Raw genomic sequence first — 17,509 nt, 5'->3', positions numbered from 1 at the left:
TCTATTGGGATCCGCGGCTGTGTTCTCACACTGCATGCGTCTCCCGTGGGTCCTTTACTTAACTGCCTTGGGTGGATTAGTGAGGCCTCAGCGCTTCTGAAGGCCCTAGGCCTTCTCCCTTCTCAAGTCGTTCTTCTTATACCTCTTTTTTAGTATATGGTCTGGTACGCCCCTAGGGCCCCAGCCATATAGAGTGCCTAATTTGTTGCGAAACATTGATTTGTGCATATGTTCTTGACTTCTAATCTCATAAAGAGATTAGTAGAGTGTGTTAGAAATAAATACATATATATTTTATATATATATACCTGTGTGGTGTCCTTTCATTTGGTAATTCAAGAGATTATAAGGTAAAACAAGCTGCTTTACATTCTTCAGAGACTTAGCCTGAAGGCTGCTCTCCACAGCTACCACTAGGATAGCTTTCTTTAAAAGGTTGTCTTAAACCTATCTACCATAAGAGTCGAATTGGACTGGTGCAAGATGTCCTCTTTAACTAGTGACCAGCATATGCCGGCCAACTTCTCACATGGGTCATCTGGCTAGTTTTTAATATGTGAAGGATGGTGGTGACAGGAGAAGATTAAAATTCCTTCACCCCTCCTTACTGCCAAGGCGTCGACATTTTTCTTCTGTTTAAATCATGCCCACAGTGTCGGGTCACTCCAGCATTCATCAGGACCCTCCGGATCCCAAAACATAGTACCCTCTGATCCTGCCTTAGATATCTATGGAATGCATTCCTTCCAACATGAGGTTCCCTATTTCATGCACACTTTTTAATCCGTGGGAAAAGCACACAGAGGGGAGATAATTATTACTAGATTGCCATTTGATCCTACAGAAAGTATCAGGGAGTGAAAAATCCAAACCCCTGGGTGCTTCTTCCCTCTTTGCACCACATCCACGCACCACCTCAAAGCTCACAGTACCCTATTGGTATAATATTTCAAGCATCGCATACAAATCTTGCTAAACATTCATTGAGGAACAGTGTCCACACCACATAACACTCAGGAAAACACTTTTACCATCACCGAAATGCGTTTCAATCAAATGCGCCCACTAATGCTGCTCAAGAAAATCTCACTCACAGAGTTTCACCAAGCGAATCGCTAGAATTAGGGAGGCGTTGAGAGGGACCCTCTGTAGTCAAACTCTATAAGGAGATAAAACATATACATAATGGTGTTATAATTAGGCATGCTTATTTGATATGTAAAACTGGGGAAAATCAATAAATATGGAAACAACTCATAGTGCCATTTCACATTGTCATAAGTGTCATGACGCTAAAAACATACCTGGATTAGAGTGGAAATGCTCCAGTTCACAATATAAATGCGTATACCACCACACATAGTCAAAAGTAAAGTAAGCGATCACTTATATACTTTGTCGGTGTAACTGCCTACCCAGTATAAATCTGGAAAATCAATCAATTCGGAGGCAATTCATAGTGTCATTTCACATAGTCTTAAGGGTCATGACCGCTGAAAGAATGCCTGGATTACAGTGGAAATGCTCCAGTTTGCGATAAACATGCGTATACCACCACACATAGTCATAATTAAAGTAGCAATCACCTATTTACTTTGTCGGTGTAACTGCACACCCAGTACCGTAATCAATGTCCACATCTTGTAGATGTTCCGTCCCACGGAACCTCACCCCTAGCTCCTTACTTCGTCAAGGTGGGTACACTTCCTGGACATTCTCCAACTCTTGCCGTGTAGGTGGCGAGTTGCTGTCCTCCTCCTACCCTAAGACGGGAGAAGTTCCGGCAACGTGGGGGAGGTAGGAGTCACATGATCTCGACGTTTACGGCGTCATGCGTACGATCTTTACTATACTGTGTTTTTTTTTTACAGGTTATTGGAAAGATAACTTTATTGAATGCTTGTCTATTCCTCAAGGTTGCATGGCGATATAAACATATATGCCCCCCAGCTCGTTGCCGATAAATTATGATCGGTTGGATGCGTGAATGTAATATACAGATTCCCTTCGGGAGGAATGTTGTTTCTGGCTGGAGGTCACCCATCGTAGTGTTATAAATTATAAAAACAGTACCTGATGTGTAATTAAGTTTATTAGTCGAACTGACCAGGAGGATAATTCCTATACATGTTTAAAACGATACAATATATAAATAATGTTAAATGTAGGGACCCTTCTTACACCTAAGGTTTGCAATAACTCGTATCTCTCCTATGTTTTCCTTCATCAATTTTTTCTATTGTCGCCTAGCATGTTCAGTTGTTTGTATTTCTCATATTTTATTTTTGTTTTATTCACAGATAGATGCTCATGGGGCAAGAGGCCACTAATCAAAACTGGAGTCTATATAGTGCTCAACTTTATATATTCAGGGTGTTCCAAGGAATATCATCATTTAATCCCACCACGTGGCTTTTTAGTCTGTACACCCACTTCTGTTCCCTCATCAGGAGTAATCTCTTTTTATCTCCTGTAGATGGTCTGATTCTGGGTTAGTCCAGCACCGTCCAGGATAGGTCATTCACTGTGTGGTGTTCCTCTAGGTAGTGTGTAGTAAACTTTGTATTGGATTTCTGGCATCTTATGGTACTTCTGTGTTCTTACTCCTAAGGTTTGCATTAACTCGTGTCTCTCCTACGTTTTCGTTCATCAAGTTTTTTCTGTGGCCGCCTTGCATGTTCAGTTGTTTGCATTTCTCATATTTTAATTAGTTTTATTCACAGATAGATGCTCAGGGGGCAAGGGGGCATCATAGAACACAAGGTTGTTAGTAAGCAAGCCCAATGATGATGCATGTCACAATTTTGTGTGAGGGCAGTTTTTTCTCACTCAGCGCGTGCCAACTATTATTATCCCCTTTCCTACTCCTTTGTGTGTGTTGCAGTGACAGTATTCACTCTGGCAGGGGGGCAGGCTGCTGACTCAGACTGGCATCAGCTCTTTTGCCGGCGCTGGTGGGCTCAGCATGTGTGTGACATGGTAACTCACGGAATCCATACCGCTGGGCTGGTGAGCATATGGCAATTCTGACCAGCTTCACCAAAATGGCAAGTCAGGCGTGGCCAACTCTGGGTCCGGGAATCGATCCTTATCCACAATGCTGTGTGGTGAGCGGCGAAGAGGACCTACGCTAACATTAATTTGCCCAACACACTGACAAGTGTCAGCGAACACTTCCTCAAATGCCACGCACTTGCACCACTGTGGGTAGCGTGGGCCGGCAGCACTGCAGGACTGACCCCGTGACTCTCCCCCCCACTTATCAAAATGTCTCAAGGCTTCACAATTATATTTTAAGCATCTAAGTAGCCAAGCCATTGGGTAGCGACACCTCACTGATGCCGTGTGATGTCGTCCCAGGGTGTGTCCAGTCCCAATACGTTGTAACAAAGTAGAGAGCTGCGAGGAGCAGATCATGAGCACGTCCCTGAAACCTAACAGTAACAGCGAGCAACGCACATTGCCACTCAGTCATGGTGCATTATAGCAGCTGAGGAGGCGCTATAATGCGTGACTTCGCATTTCAGTGCGGTGATGCAGACCACCACACTGAAATGCGTTAGTCTAACGCCTGATGCGTGGTACGAGGCATGGCTGGCCATACTCCTGCAACTAAACTGAGGTCGTGGGCGCGTGGCGTGGCGGCTCATGTGGCAGTCAGAATCACAGCTGTAATGAATGATTTTTATTTTGCTAGTGAGCGTGTTTTGAAACACAACAGCCTGCCAGGCTGTGACCTAGACTCTATTAGCTGACTATAATTATGAAGGGTGAGGCAGCGGAAATCTGTTGGGGCCTCACACATCCTACAAGACTGGACCGGGTCCCGCGTGGTACAGAGAGAGCCCCCTGGCCAGTGATGTTCCTCCTTTGCCTCAATTGATTGCCAGCAACAAGCCTAGGGCCCAGTGGGTGTACTAAGGCTGGTGAAAGCTGGAATGACTAATTGCTTTTCTGCGGGTGTAACGTTGTTTTGAGCTCCCCGTCTTTTTGTGCCAGTAGAACACCGGCCCGTCCTCCCAACAGGTATCCAAGGCTGTGGCAACATGTCCCTAGTTCAATATCCTACCTGCCCGTCCCTTGGAATTGTTGCTGTCTCCTGGCAACACTATAGTACTCTGAAGCTGGTGACATCCACCAGGTCAGAGAGCTCCTCTCACGTCCAGCGTGCCTCCTGATTTGAGACAGAAATCACAGCAGTCCGCATATTTCCTTATGAATTACACCAGTTGTGCTGCATGTGTAATACAGAAATAGACAAACAGGTTTAGCTCCATCAGTCAATATCACAGAAATAGCTTTACACCATGGCATGCATGGCGAAAATTAAGGGTGAAACCATAGTTGGCCTTACGGCTAGGCCGGTCGACCTCGAATCTGGGGAACCGGGTTAGAGTCTCGTCAATTAGACACTGAAAATCCTGTGATTCTGGGCAAATCACTTCAACCTCCCCGTGCCTAACAAAATGATGAATGTGTCATCATGTAACGCAACTGGTGCTATGTAAAGCGCTCTGATACCCGATACCAGGTCAAGTTTGCGCTATATAAAACTACGTAAAAAAACAGCTATTGCTTATGAATTGTTTTAGGAGTGTTTTAGATATTTTAACTAGTTGCAGCAGTTAACAGTAGTGTTTTGCCTCTGCGTTTACAAGGGCACCTAGTGCCCTTCTATTTCTGGTGCTTTGCAGCACTTAACGTTTTAGTTTCTTGTTGCTCAGATGGGTGTGATTTCCGATATTTATACGCTTTCCTCTTCTTCGTTTAATTATGCTGGCCAGAAAGTGTCACATAGGCATTGAAATGTCACTCATAGCAATCTGAATCCTTGGCAGCTATGATAAGGAATAACCCAAAAACACAGAAAGATTAGAAAAAATCTTTACTTTTAATTTTCGCTTTGACATATGACTTATGCCACACTGTATTTGGTCTGGTGTATAAAATTGCATGGTATTTTTTTCTATTTACTTTGCTATGTACCATGATGTGAATTTGAAAAACCCGTTAATTAAAGTGTTTTAAAAAAATAATTAAAAAATGAATAGGCTGACCAGTTTAATTGCACCACTAACACGTATTCTCATATATTTAATGAAATATAAACTGTCACTTCCACTTGACAATTTCTGTAAATACTGTTTAGTCCTCTGCGTCAGTGTTTTGAAAAGGGTCATATGAAGACATGATGTAAATACTTTTTTACAGCAGCAAACAAGGGTGAGACCCTGTACTAGGACTGTGTGTATCTTAAAAACATTCATTTCTGTGACATCTAAAAACCCAGATATTTCCTGCCACAAAACGCTTGTTTGCGTATATTCACTCCTGGAGACTGGATGTGAAGGTTCTTTAAGTAGCCAGCAGAGGGCGCGCCTGCCTGCTGATGAATTCCACTGAGCACATTCTATGAAATGGAGAAAGGTTTCCTGTTCCTGGTCAGCAGTGGCAGAGACAGTACAAGCAGCAGATGGTGACATCATTTCCGGCCTCTCCCTCTGTGTCCAGCCTGCTGCAGAGGAGGAAGTACGCCCTGTCTCTCTGTGCAGTCATCTTCATCTTCAGACCCTCATAGACCCCCTTCCTACCCCAGACCACAAATCTGCACCGGCCCCACCCCAACCATAGGAGGAAGAGAGAGCCTGGAAATGTCTGCACAGGTTTCTGCTCAGGTAGGAGATTGTCACCACCTTGTGCTGTGTTTGTACAAATAGACTGAATAATCCTGGAGGAAATCTCCTTCAGGAGCCAGGCTCTTCTATCCAGGGACCTCTGGGGGCCTTTCCATCCGGCCCTGGGGGTGTGTGTGGTCATCGTTTGTTTTAAAGAGAGGATCTGTGCACTGCATCTTAATGCACTGTGAGTAATCTGTGCACTGTATCTTAACTGCACTATGAGGAATCTGTGCACGCTGCACTGCATCTTAATGCACTGTGACAGATCTGTGCACTGCATCTTAACTGCACTATGAGGAATCTGTGCACGCTGCACTGCATCTTAATGCACTGTGACAGATCTGTGCACACTGCACTTTACTGCACTATGAGGAATCAAAAATTAGCTAGCATTCGCGCCAAGAATTTTCAATTCTATTAAGGACACGGAGGCGAGGATTATGCTTTCTCCTTCTTTACTGTATCAACTCACAGCAGCCAATAAACATACAATTTAGTAACACAACTACATTGTCCATGTGACTTTGCGTCAGCCACGCCTCCTTAGCCCTCCATAAGAGCCCTGGTCACTGTCCCAGCCTCCTCTTTCTTTGCTCGATCTGCGTAAAGTCTAATAATCCACAACTTTCACAAACTCTTCCAACCTGGAAGTTTAACAGGAACCCAAGTCCTCTGCGCAGTCTTCAACGTGAAGATATCCGCTTCCAGACCTGCCGTCTGATCTGAACGATTAACCGGAACACAACGTCCTTCCAAAAAGCTTCAATGTGAAGGCCTCTTCATTCAGACTTCTTGTCTGCACCTAGGAAAAACCAACATGAACAACCCGTAAACTCCATTTACCACAAAGGTTTATAATATCATCAACGGGTGGGTAAACATGAACAATCATATTGTGCATAGCCGGGTGGGATAATCCTCGCCTCCGTGTCCTTAATAGAATTGAAAATTCTTGGCGCGAATGCTAGCTAATTTTTGATTCTATTACAGGACCGGAGGCTTCGGATTATGCTAGTTTAACGCTTATTAAATACCACTGATGTTATATCTCCCACCGGCTTATAATAAAACTGTTTGAATGTTGACTCTGAAGACCAATCCGCACAATGCATAATGTCCTGAATACTAGAACCCAGCATAAATGACTTTGAAGCCATCGCACCTCGCACAGAATGTGCGCCAAACATTTGAACATCAACACCTGCTTCCTTCATAACATAACGCAGCCATCTGGCTATAGTTGCAGCAGTCACCGGTTTAAAAGGTTTTTGTATTGCAAGCAGGAGCTGCGTAGAACCTTCAGACCTCAAAGGTCGGGTACATTCCTCATAGGTTTTCAAGCATTGGACCACACATAATTTTTCATTACTCGGAAAAGCATTATACTCAATGTATCTAGACAGTGTTTTAGTACGACCCGTGATAGTAAAGGAAACCCCCTCTGGGGTAAATACTCTACCTGTAATATCCAATGCCCGCACATCCGATGAGCGCCTACAGGCCGAGAGGCACAACAGCATCGCTAATTTTGCGAAAAGCTGTTTTCTTGACAACTGACTATTCACTGGCCAACTGTTGAACAAAGAAATGACCAAGGACACATCCCATAAGCCCGAGTACTTGGGCTTGGGGGGATTTGCCATCCGAATACCCTTAAGAAGCTTGCATACCATAGGATGCATGCCCACCGGTTTTCCATCCACCGGTGCGTGCCCCGCCGAAATGGCCGATCGGAAGTTATTTACAGAGCGATAGGCAAGGCCACTCGCAGCCTTTTCCGAAAGGAAATTCACAATAGCGGATAGTCCGGTCCCCACGGGATCCAGACTCCGTTCCACGCACCAACCCATCCAGCTTGTCCAGGCTGATGAGTATCGCTTCCTGGTGGAAGGAGCCCACGCTTGCCTGATGAAGCCTGAAGCTGCCTCCGAAATTCCCGGCATTTCCCACTGTTGCCGGAAATTCTCCATGCCATCAGCGACAACCTCTCCGATGTGATCAGAGGGTGTTGCTCCCCGTGCGGTCCCAGGAGCAGAGACTCCGACCAAGGGAGTCTCCTGGGAAGATCGCAGCTCATTTCCAGCAGTATCGGGAACCATGGTTGCGATTTCCACCGTGGTGTCACTAAGATCACCTCCGCTTTCTGTCTGAGAACATGAGAGGTTACTCTCGGAATGAGGAGGAACGGCGGGAAGGCATAATTCACTGCTCCCGACCAATCCTGGAGGAACGCGTCCGTGGCAGTCGCCACTGGATCCGGTCTCCAGCTGAAAAAGTGGGGAATCTGTCGATTCAACCTGGAGGCAAACAGGTCCGTGTGACACGGCCCCCAAAGCCTCTGCAGCCAGCGAAACATGCTCGGCATCAGCTTCCAGTCGCTGTAATCCCTCAGATGTCTGGAGTTCCAATCCGCTATGAGGTTGGACTGCCCTGGAATATATTCCGCTATTACTGTTATTTGGTGGCGCAGGCAGTAGTGCCAAAAGTCCTTGGCAATCTCCACTAACAGGGGCGATCTCGTTCCCCCCAGCTTGTTTATGTATCTCACGGCCGACACGTTGTCCATTCGTAACAGAATGCAGCAAGCTGTCTGTTTGGGCGACAGCGTCCGAATTGCAAAGGAGCCCGCTAGGAGCTCCAGACAATTTATGTGTAACTCTAACTCCTGGGGAGACCATCTTCCGCCTGTGGAAATGTCGCCACAACGCGCTCCCCAGCCCCAACGGCTGGCGTCGGACTCGATGACTACTTCCGGTAAGGAGCCGAAGATGGCCCTGCCGTTCCACGCCTCCACGTGCCCCAGCCACCATTGCATCTCGTCCCGAACCTCTTGAGAGATCGGTACCAGGTCCGAATAAGCTAGACCCTTCTGAAGGTGCTGAATCTTTAGTCTCTGCAATGCCCTGTAATGCAGTGGTCCCGGAAATATTGCCTGTATGGAGGATGCCAATAAGTCCACTATTCTGGCTATGGTCCTGAGGGACACCATCTGCCTGTCTAACATGGCTACTATCTCTTTCCTGAGATCCTTGAGTTTCGCTTTGGGAAGGTGCAACTGCGCCTTCTTGGAGTCTATCACAAACCCCAGGAACTCCGTGCTGGTGGACGGGGTGAGAGCCGATTTGGTCTGATTTATTACAAATCCTAGACTTTGTAAGAGAGACATTGTCATTTGCAAGTGCTGCAAAACTAGAGACGGGCTGTGAGCCATGATCAGGATATCGTCCAGGTAAATGATCATGCGAATTCCCTGCTCTCTCAAATGCGCGACCACCGGCTTCATCACCTTGGTGAAGCACCAGGGAGCCGAGGAAAGCCCGAAAGGAAGGGCCAAATACTCGAACCACCGACCTTTCCACTGAAATTGTAGGAAACGGCGGTGTGGAGGAAAAATAGGGATGGACAGGTAAGCATCTTTTAGATCCAGCCTGACCAGCCAATCTCCCCGTTTCAAGAGGTCTGCCAGAAGGTGTATACCTTCCATCTTGAAGTGTTTGTATACTAGAAAATGGTTGAAATCCCTCAAGTTCAAGACTAGTCTGTATCCACCTCCCTTTTTCTGGACCAGAAACACGTTGCTGCAAAAACCGTGAGATTTGTGATCGCACAAAGCTATTGCGCGCTTTTGCAGCAAGGCCTCTATTTCCTCGTCTATAAAATTGCATTCGTGTTGGGAAAAATGGAGAGGCCTGGGCCATGTGTTTTGACAGGGAGGCTCGTAAAATTCCAGCTGGAATCCCTGAACCGTCTGAAGCACCCACGCATCCTGGGTTAGAGTGCGCCAATTGTGTAGATAATACTGAGTGCGACCCCCCAATGGCAGAAGAGACAAATCTGTTACACTCACCTGTGGAATTTTGTGCGTGGAAGCCAGCTCTGTTCCCGCCACTTTGGAATCTGCGCTTGTTGAAGCGACGGCGGGTGGGGTAGAAGGTACCCCCTCTGGTAGAATCCCAGTCACCTCTTCCTCGTCCGAAGTCGCCTCTTGGGGGACCTTGGTTGGCGAAGCTGCCTGAGGAGCGTCCCCTACCTCGTCCGGCCCTATTGAAAAGGCCCTGGGTAAACACCCTCTTTATCCCCGATTGGGCCTTGTCCAGCGACGTGAAAGTCCCCACATACTTTGACACGTCCTTCACGAAACGGTCTCCGAACAAATTGCCCTCCGCCAGCGGGCCTGGCTCAGCCGCGGCTAAATCAGTGAGATTAGTGTCCATGCGCATGAGCAGGGACTTGCGCCTCTCTGTTGATATTGCACAGTTGGCATTACCCAGCAAGCAGATTGCTCTCTGTGCCCACCCGGCTAAGATATCCGGATCCACTGAAGCTGCCGACTCTTTGGCCACCAAAGCCATCTCTAGAATCTTCGCGAGGGGACCCACGACGTCAAGCAGCTTATCCTGACACCCTCGCCAGGCTCTGTCTATCCCCTTCTTGGGGTCTCTTGCGAACTTTTTCAAAAACGTGAGCAAGCTGACGTCTATCTCCGGTGTCTCTGCTACCTTATCCGGAAGATCCGGTCGAGGGCATTCCGACCGAAGTCTATTCCTGACCTCCTTGTCAAACCCTTTTCGAATATTCTCATGTAGGTAGTCGATCACCTCCGGTGCTGGAGCCCAGTCAGTAGACCTCGGGTGCACTATCTCGCTAGGGTTGAAAGTGAAAGGAGTAGTGGACACCGTCTCCGGAGGAGCCGGAACCACCTTTTTAGCCCTCTTCTTAGGGGGGGACTCCTCGTCCGTGGTATTGGTATCGGTATCAGTAGCAGTGGTGGTGGAATCAGTGTCTGCATATACTCTCTGCTTACTCTTGGCCTTTCCGCCAGCCGAGTACGCGTGGTCGCCACCCGCGGGTGGAGGAAGAGTATCCAGGGTCGTGGCATGTGGCCAGCGGCGCACTTTTGCCTGCTCTGTGCTCGAGCGTCCCCCGTGCTTCCCTTTGGTGAAACCATGTCGTTTAGCAAAACTCTCCAGCTGCTTGGTAATTGGTTTTAAAGCAGCCGCCAATGCTTGATGGACAGTCGAAGGAACTGTCGTCTCCAGTGCCCTGTTGACAGAGGATTGGACCGACGCGTCCAGAGCCTCTACAATATCGTCCTCAAGGACAGTCTCTTGCTGACCCTCATAATAGACATCCTCCTCATCATCCTCGTACCGTACCCACTCATTCATGCTTGCAAGGTGGAAGAACTGAACCAATCCACCAGTGGTAGAGGAGCCAATAATAATATATTCCTGGAGGAGTAATGGGGGAGGCCAGCCCAGGTGCACACAAAACAATCTTGTACCTAGCCCCCTCAGCAGATGCTGTACTTATATTCTTGCAGCCTTTTCAGGCGTCAGAGCCAAATTTTTTAAGAGTTTCTGGAGTGTGTGCTCACTCCCAGGGCGACTTCTCTTGCAGCCAGTCAGGCGTCACAAATACGGAGCGAAAACGCGCTCCCAAAACCCCCCGGAAGCCGAGCTCGGAGTGTGCAGCCCAACGCGAGCCCAAATCCTACTGAAAACCAGCCCAAATGGGCTTCGCGTGAGCTGCACACGTCGGCCGGTAACCATCCGGCTCTGCGTGTCCACGGGCGATGAGGGGAGCCCTCGACACCGCGCTGAGCGCGCTGGACCTCAACGGTCCGAATTAATGCCGCCCAGCGGCGCGGTACAAGGATGTGAAGCACGCGCTTCGTAACGCTGCCATCGACATCAGGGGAGGCTTATCAGCGATCCCCTGCTAGCGGCGCAGAGCGCCCTCCACCAACGCTGAATCGCGCTCACAAGTAAGCCCTGACCTTGGCAAAGCGCAGCGCGCTGAAGCAGTCTTGTAACAAAAGCGTCTCATATACAATTAATGAAAAAACGAGGGGTACTTAGCTCATGCTGTGAGCAGCAAAGAAAGAGGAGGCTGGGACAGTGACCAGGGCTCTTATGGAGGGCTAAGGAGGCGTGGCTGACGCAAAGTCACATGGACAATGTAGTTGTGTTACTAAATTGTATGTTTATTGGCTGCTGTGAGTTGATACAGTAAAGAAGGAGAAAGCATAATCCGAAACCTCCGGTCCTGTAATAGAATCTGTCGTTACAATGCAGCTTACTTTACTGAGAAATGTGGGCCACTGCACTGCATCTAACTGCACTGTGAAAATTCTGTTCACATTGCACTGCATCTTAGCGCTCCATGAGAAATCTGTGCACACTCTTTGCTTGGCTCTCGCTGTTAGTTTGTTGACTTGCCCACCTGTACCCCAATGTCAGAAGCATTATCTGCTGCAGAGGTTGTGTGTCTGCTGCAGGGATTGTGTGTGTGTGCACTGACCTTGGGTCTGCCAGGTAGGAGGCCTTTCAAGCAGTGGAACGCACATGTCTGTGTTTTTAATGTACCTCTGCAGGTTGGATGTGTGTGTGCATGTAAACAAGGTAGAGTTGTCTTTGCAGGCTGTGTGTGTGTTTGAGGCGCATCTACAGTGTGTCTTTTTGAAGTGTGTATGTCTTAGCAGATGTTGGCGGGACTCTCAGTTACTCTTTTTGGCCTCTCCTCTCTGTACAGGAATCTTTATGATCACTTGCTGTAAGAGTGTCTGCTCTGTGCAGAATAGTAAGGTACTACTCGGCACACAGCAGACATCTGAGCAAAGTCACTTGTGAAGTTCTAGTTCTTCCCCATAGTTTGGAGGAATTAGGCAGGTTTGAGTGAGACTTCAGCACGACTTCCAAATGTGTGAGTGCCCACAAGCACCCATATGACAATGCTACAAGAGGTTGTTGCACTTTCTCATCAGCGGTGTGTTGATGAGGATTGTGCTATGATATGAAGACTACATGAAGGATTCCAAGAGACTCTGGAAGTCATTCTGCTCGGGTTACCAATCTCAGCTCTAGTGAGATATTTAAGAGGTCCCAAGTTCCAACCGTCCTCCTTTATAAATGTGTTTATGCACATACTGCGCAGATCTGTATTACCTTTGCATCAAACATACCAATCCTAATAAATTCTGTTGGAGGTGGCCCTTTCTAGGTTGCTTTCCCTTTTTTTTTGCTTTTGTCCCTCGCTGATCTATGTACTAGCCTAAGGACTTTGTTCGCTTTTTACACTGCCATTCAGTACCAAAGTGATGTGCTTGTCATATACATACTGGTGATTAGTGTATACATGATTGGCTAAATTGAGTTAGCTGTAAGTACCTTGTCTAGAGGTAAGACATAAACCTAGGCTACCTCCTGCGTGGGTGAGCAGAACTGGTTGTGCCACCCACGGAGGTAGTTCTTTAAATGTGCCACAGATTTGCTATGACGGGACCTGTGTTAGCAGGTTACTGTTACTAGGCTTGGCTTTTAAGAAGACACTTGCCAAGGTTCTTCATGTCTCTTGCTATATCTGAGCACTCCCTGGGGACAGGGTGCAGTGTCAGGAAGAGGTAGGGCATGTGTATGTGTGCGCTACATACACTGGTAGTGAATGGCACCGAGTAGTGTGTTTGGTACAGTAGGGCCTGCTCCTCATATTGGATTGGCCTGAGGGATGTGTAGAAAGGCTATTGAGCTGGATTTCCTGCATGCAGAAGAGTGTCAGTATAGTGTTTGATATCGATGAGTTCGTAATGACGATCCTGCTCCGGTGGTGTGAGTGAATTCGACATTATGACGGTGGAAATACCACTTTGGGAGAGTGGGAATGTCTGTACTCATGGCTCTGTATGCCTATCCACCTGTCTCCAACTCACAGCTGGCTGATGGAGGGATGGCTACATCTGTGCATTTTCTGATAAGACAGCTATAAACTAGGGGCTCAAGGTATACTGTAGACCTCTCACTCTGAGGGGCCTTCCTGTGTTGGTTAAGAGGGGGTAGAATTGGTACCTGCATTCCAAGTGGCAGGGTTGTGGCCCCACTAAAGATACTGATCAAGCCTCCCAGGGTAGGATGTCAGACATGACAACATTTAGAGAGTGCTGTGCATTTCAAAGGTGACCTTTTGAGCTGATCTCATCTTCATAGGTCATTGTGGGTATAACCACCGGGGCTGTGCCTTCAGGAGTTAAAGACGCTTTGGGGATTGAAAACATACCACGCTGGTTCGACGCTGGGACATTAACAAGAAGAACTATGGGGCGGGGGGGCTGCAACTGGATTATCTGCAGACTTGTGGTGGCCTGGGGCTTGTTGTGCTCTAGGAAGGGGACTATCACTTGGTGGATTTTGCCTGGATGTTGCTGGCCTGCAGCTAATTGGCAACTGTCGTGGCCTGGGTCCCCAAGCACTCTCCAAGGGCTGGTTGACTGGCCTCCTGTCCACGAGTTCCCATGTTTGTTATTCAGGGACTCTTTGTGGGATTTCATCTACACATTTTGTACAAGGTCGTCTAAAATACATAACTTGGTAAACTGTTTTCTTTGCTCGTTTAGCAACAGCGCCTAACATTTAGCCATAACATGTTGGCATCTCCAGCACAATAGTTTTATCCTATAAATGATGTTCCATCCCCTTGGATGCAGAGAGGAGAATTCCGGCTGAGAGGACTGTTCTGGAATGACAGCAGTGCCTGACATGCAACCCTGCGTAAACTAAGTTTGCACTCAACCACCTTACACTCAACCCCCTTACTACATACACCAGGTATGTGGGCTTAGACCAATCCCAGATATCGCAAATATATCCCTATGCTCACAAAATAAGGGTAGAACTAGACAGATATATAATTTGCCATGGTTGGGATGTTTGTCCTGTACAGTCTGGTAGTAATTCAAATTACTTTGTTTAGTTGCATCTGCCTAATGATCGCAGCACATTTACTTCATAATAGACTACAATAGGTTTAATAAATGTATTGTAAACTTTCTTTGTGTCTTTCTTATGTGAGTAAGTGAGTTACAAAAGGGGAGGATCCGTTTCCACAGTGCCCTTGGGGATAGAGGGTCGTGTTTGAGGTTGCAGAAATCACCTGTTATTCTGGGAAGATTGGGAGTTTAGGTGAGGCACTATGAGCTCTCAGGATTGGGCCAACAGGTACTGACATTGTAGAGAGACTCAGTCCATACAGTCTGACTATCTGTCGTCCTAACACACAGTTCTGCTTTACCAGCGCAATCCGTGCAACAGGTTCAACCATTATAACATTACTGTGTGGTTGTAGGATTATATTATTCTACTCCTACCTAACACTACCTACTATCCTATTGAGAGCATGGTGGGAGTGCCCTTTGCCAGATACCTTGGGGTAGCCTAAACTCCCATACCTGACTGTCATGTATCACAAAGCCAGCCTATGTAGAATGGCTAGCATCCATCTTTTTTGCAATCAGTCTTTCGGTGTGTGTTAAATTATAAGACAAAAACAATTCTGTTGCGTTTAGATATTTCCACAACACACTGTTTGATTTTAAAACCTGCAATTTCCACTCAATTGCATGATCGTTCTCAGTTAACTTTGCCCAAGCTGTAATAGAAACTTGTCATTAAGTGTAACATAGAATGCATATGATACAATATTTTTCAAAGAAAATCTGTGATTTGACAATGCAGTCATGCCATTGTCCACGACAGCCAATGCATTTTCCAAATTAATCCTGTCAATTTATCTTAAGCGTTCAGCATCGTCCTGCTGAGAAGTTTTCCACAGTTCATTGTAAGTGGCGTATATGAATCTGTTAGAATGTGGTGACCTAGGACCCAAGAAGAAATCTTGTAAACCCATGTCATCAGAAAGGAAATATAGATGTTCCTTAACTGCAGATAATGTGGAATGTTGTAACCATTGCTGGGTAGATGCAGGTTCGGGTTATCAAAAAGTAGAACAGCGAGGCTTGGCAATCAGGAACAGTTTAAATTAATTAAGCAATAATGGTTTGGAATAGCAGCCACATCTCCTACCGCTTCGTGCTGGAATTCACTTTCCGTTAGGTACATGGCATGCTTTATTCTGTACGCCGGTGCAATAAAGTGAAGCTTGTCCCCCTTTGGGCAGGAAATTCTAGTCCAGTGGGTCATAAATATTGTGTTTAGATACTTTATCCCACTCTTATAGAAGGGACCATAAATACCAATTGGATGTCACATTCTGAGGTGGTCCAGGTGTGTTGTGTGTGTTATCTAGGGTAACGCTTACTGCTATGCATTGTTTGGGCTTTATCTGATGAGTGCAACTGACCGGCTGCTCTGGCATCGTCCTTCGCCAGAGTGCATGGTCTCAGCTGTGCATTTATTTGTGTTTGAGTGTGTGCATCTGACTTGTTTCTTTAGGTATAAGATCCTGGGACCACATGTGATTTTTCTGTTGCAATCTTTCTGGTGTGTTTGAGGCTTGTTCTATGTCTGGTGTTTCCATCACGGTAAGTGCTAGGGATGAACAGAGGACAACTGTGTTATGTTGATTTGATAAAGGGTCACTCTGGAACCGTAACAAGTGTTTTATGGTGATTTAGCTAGTGCAGGCAACAGTTGTTCTCTGATGTGCTGGACTCCTAAGAGCGGGCCCTTTCTATAAATTAACCCGAATCTAACATTGCCCCTCCCTAATTGAGTTATCTACTATCCTGGCTGTTTGTGTCCATGTCTTGAGCATGGACGGTTCTTGTTTCTAGCTTGCGGTGTGAGTGTTTCCCTTGGCATTGTGTGTCCTAATCAGATGTATTCCCCCTATTTTCAGGGTATCCTTCTTCACGCAGTCCCATATTAGTTGCAGGGTGCTGCACAGCAAGAGCAAGATTGCAACCACTGGTAAGAAGGCCTTACAACAATTCACTATCAGTAATTGGGCAATTAACGACAGGCTAATGAAAATGATCAAATATAAAACAACCCCCCTCTCTAATTAACTTTTCCTAGTCCGAATGACTGAGTATAACAAATTTGCAGTCATAAAACAGATGAATGGGGTTTCCAGGGTATTAATTACTGTAAGGGCTGCAGAGTAAGAAATTAGACTCAGTTTTGTTAACATTGTTATAAAAACAATAGAAGAATAAAATATGAGACATTGTTTGAGTAGACAAGCCATCACAAGCACATAGCAATGGATTATTTAGTGAATGTTCTTATGCTGGGTATCCTACCATCAGGGGAAAAAATTAAATCTCATCCTTGTTAAAAGATATCGATGCATGTTGTTAGAGACAAAGGAGAGAGATTAATCATGTCCTCTGGGCACCCTAGGCAGTGCCTGGTAGAATATATCAGTGACTTTACTTTGATTATATTACCATCTTTTTAACTCACATTTATTAACAAAAGACTCTCTTAACTCCGTTTTGGAGAAAGATAAGCATTTAGAGGGTGATGTGTACAGAAAAGCTAGGCCCAAATCTGTCAAAGACTTCTTGACATATGCTAGCCAAGGAATACTAATGGCTCGGTCCAGGTTGATTATATCTCTTATTACAGCTTAATTCAACATAACGGAGGCCCTTTTCCAGATACACAACCATAAGAGGAGCGGGGCCAGTTTGATCGAGTCAGTAATTAAAGGGAGGTTGAGTTCTTTGTGGGCATTCAGATTCGAGCAAGCCTGAGTAACTGAAAGCAGCTTTTTAACAAACTTATCCTCCACTTTCTGCCGAGCACCCACTTCAGCTGTGCCCCATATTTCTGCTCCGTAAGGGGCTATGGCTATGGATTTTGCCAAATAAACGTCTACCATTTCTCGAATTGATGTTCTACCCAGTTTAGAGGCGAATTTCCACAGAGCAGCTATGCTTCTTTGCAACAAATTAATTCTGTTTTCTACCATAGCAGACCCGTTAAGTTTGAAATCGAAGAAGAGGGCTAGATACACAAGCATTTGCAATGCAATTGGTTTAGTTTTCACACGAGTTTGAGCTATTGCAACTGTAAATTACAATGCCTTTTATT

At 46.2% G+C, this 17,509-nt stretch overlaps 2 protein-coding genes across 3 annotated transcripts in view; both read left to right on the top strand.

Moving 5' to 3' along the window:
• Positions 1 to 5,499: 5,499 nt before the first annotated feature.
• The window catches only part of LOC146839506 (uncharacterized), a 38,336-nt gene continuing 26,326 nt past the window's right edge, over positions 5,500 to 17,509 (top strand). The window contains exons 1-2 of one of the 2 annotated variants that reach the window (XM_085651546.1): positions 5,500 to 5,675; positions 16,308 to 16,378. The gene's annotated coding sequence lies outside the window, so the exon portion shown is untranslated. The remainder of the gene's footprint in view (positions 5,676 to 16,307; positions 16,379 to 17,509) is intronic. The other variant, XM_085651545.1, reaches the window with a different exon arrangement.
• Positions 5,574 to 17,509, top strand: part of LOC146839505 (uncharacterized) — an 87,434-nt gene continuing 75,498 nt past the window's right edge. Inside the window, exon 1 of the mRNA XM_085651544.1 lies at positions 5,574 to 5,675. The gene's annotated coding sequence lies outside the window, so the exon portion shown is untranslated. The remainder of the gene's footprint in view (positions 5,676 to 17,509) is intronic.

This window comes from Triturus cristatus, chromosome 4_1 (genome assembly GCF_964204655.1).
Source record: "Triturus cristatus chromosome 4_1, aTriCri1.1, whole genome shotgun sequence".
Classification (NCBI taxonomy): Eukaryota; Metazoa; Chordata; class Amphibia; order Caudata; family Salamandridae; genus Triturus; species Triturus cristatus.
Note: the sequence above shows the minus strand (reverse complement) of the source record. Positions and strands in the feature narration are given on the sequence as shown.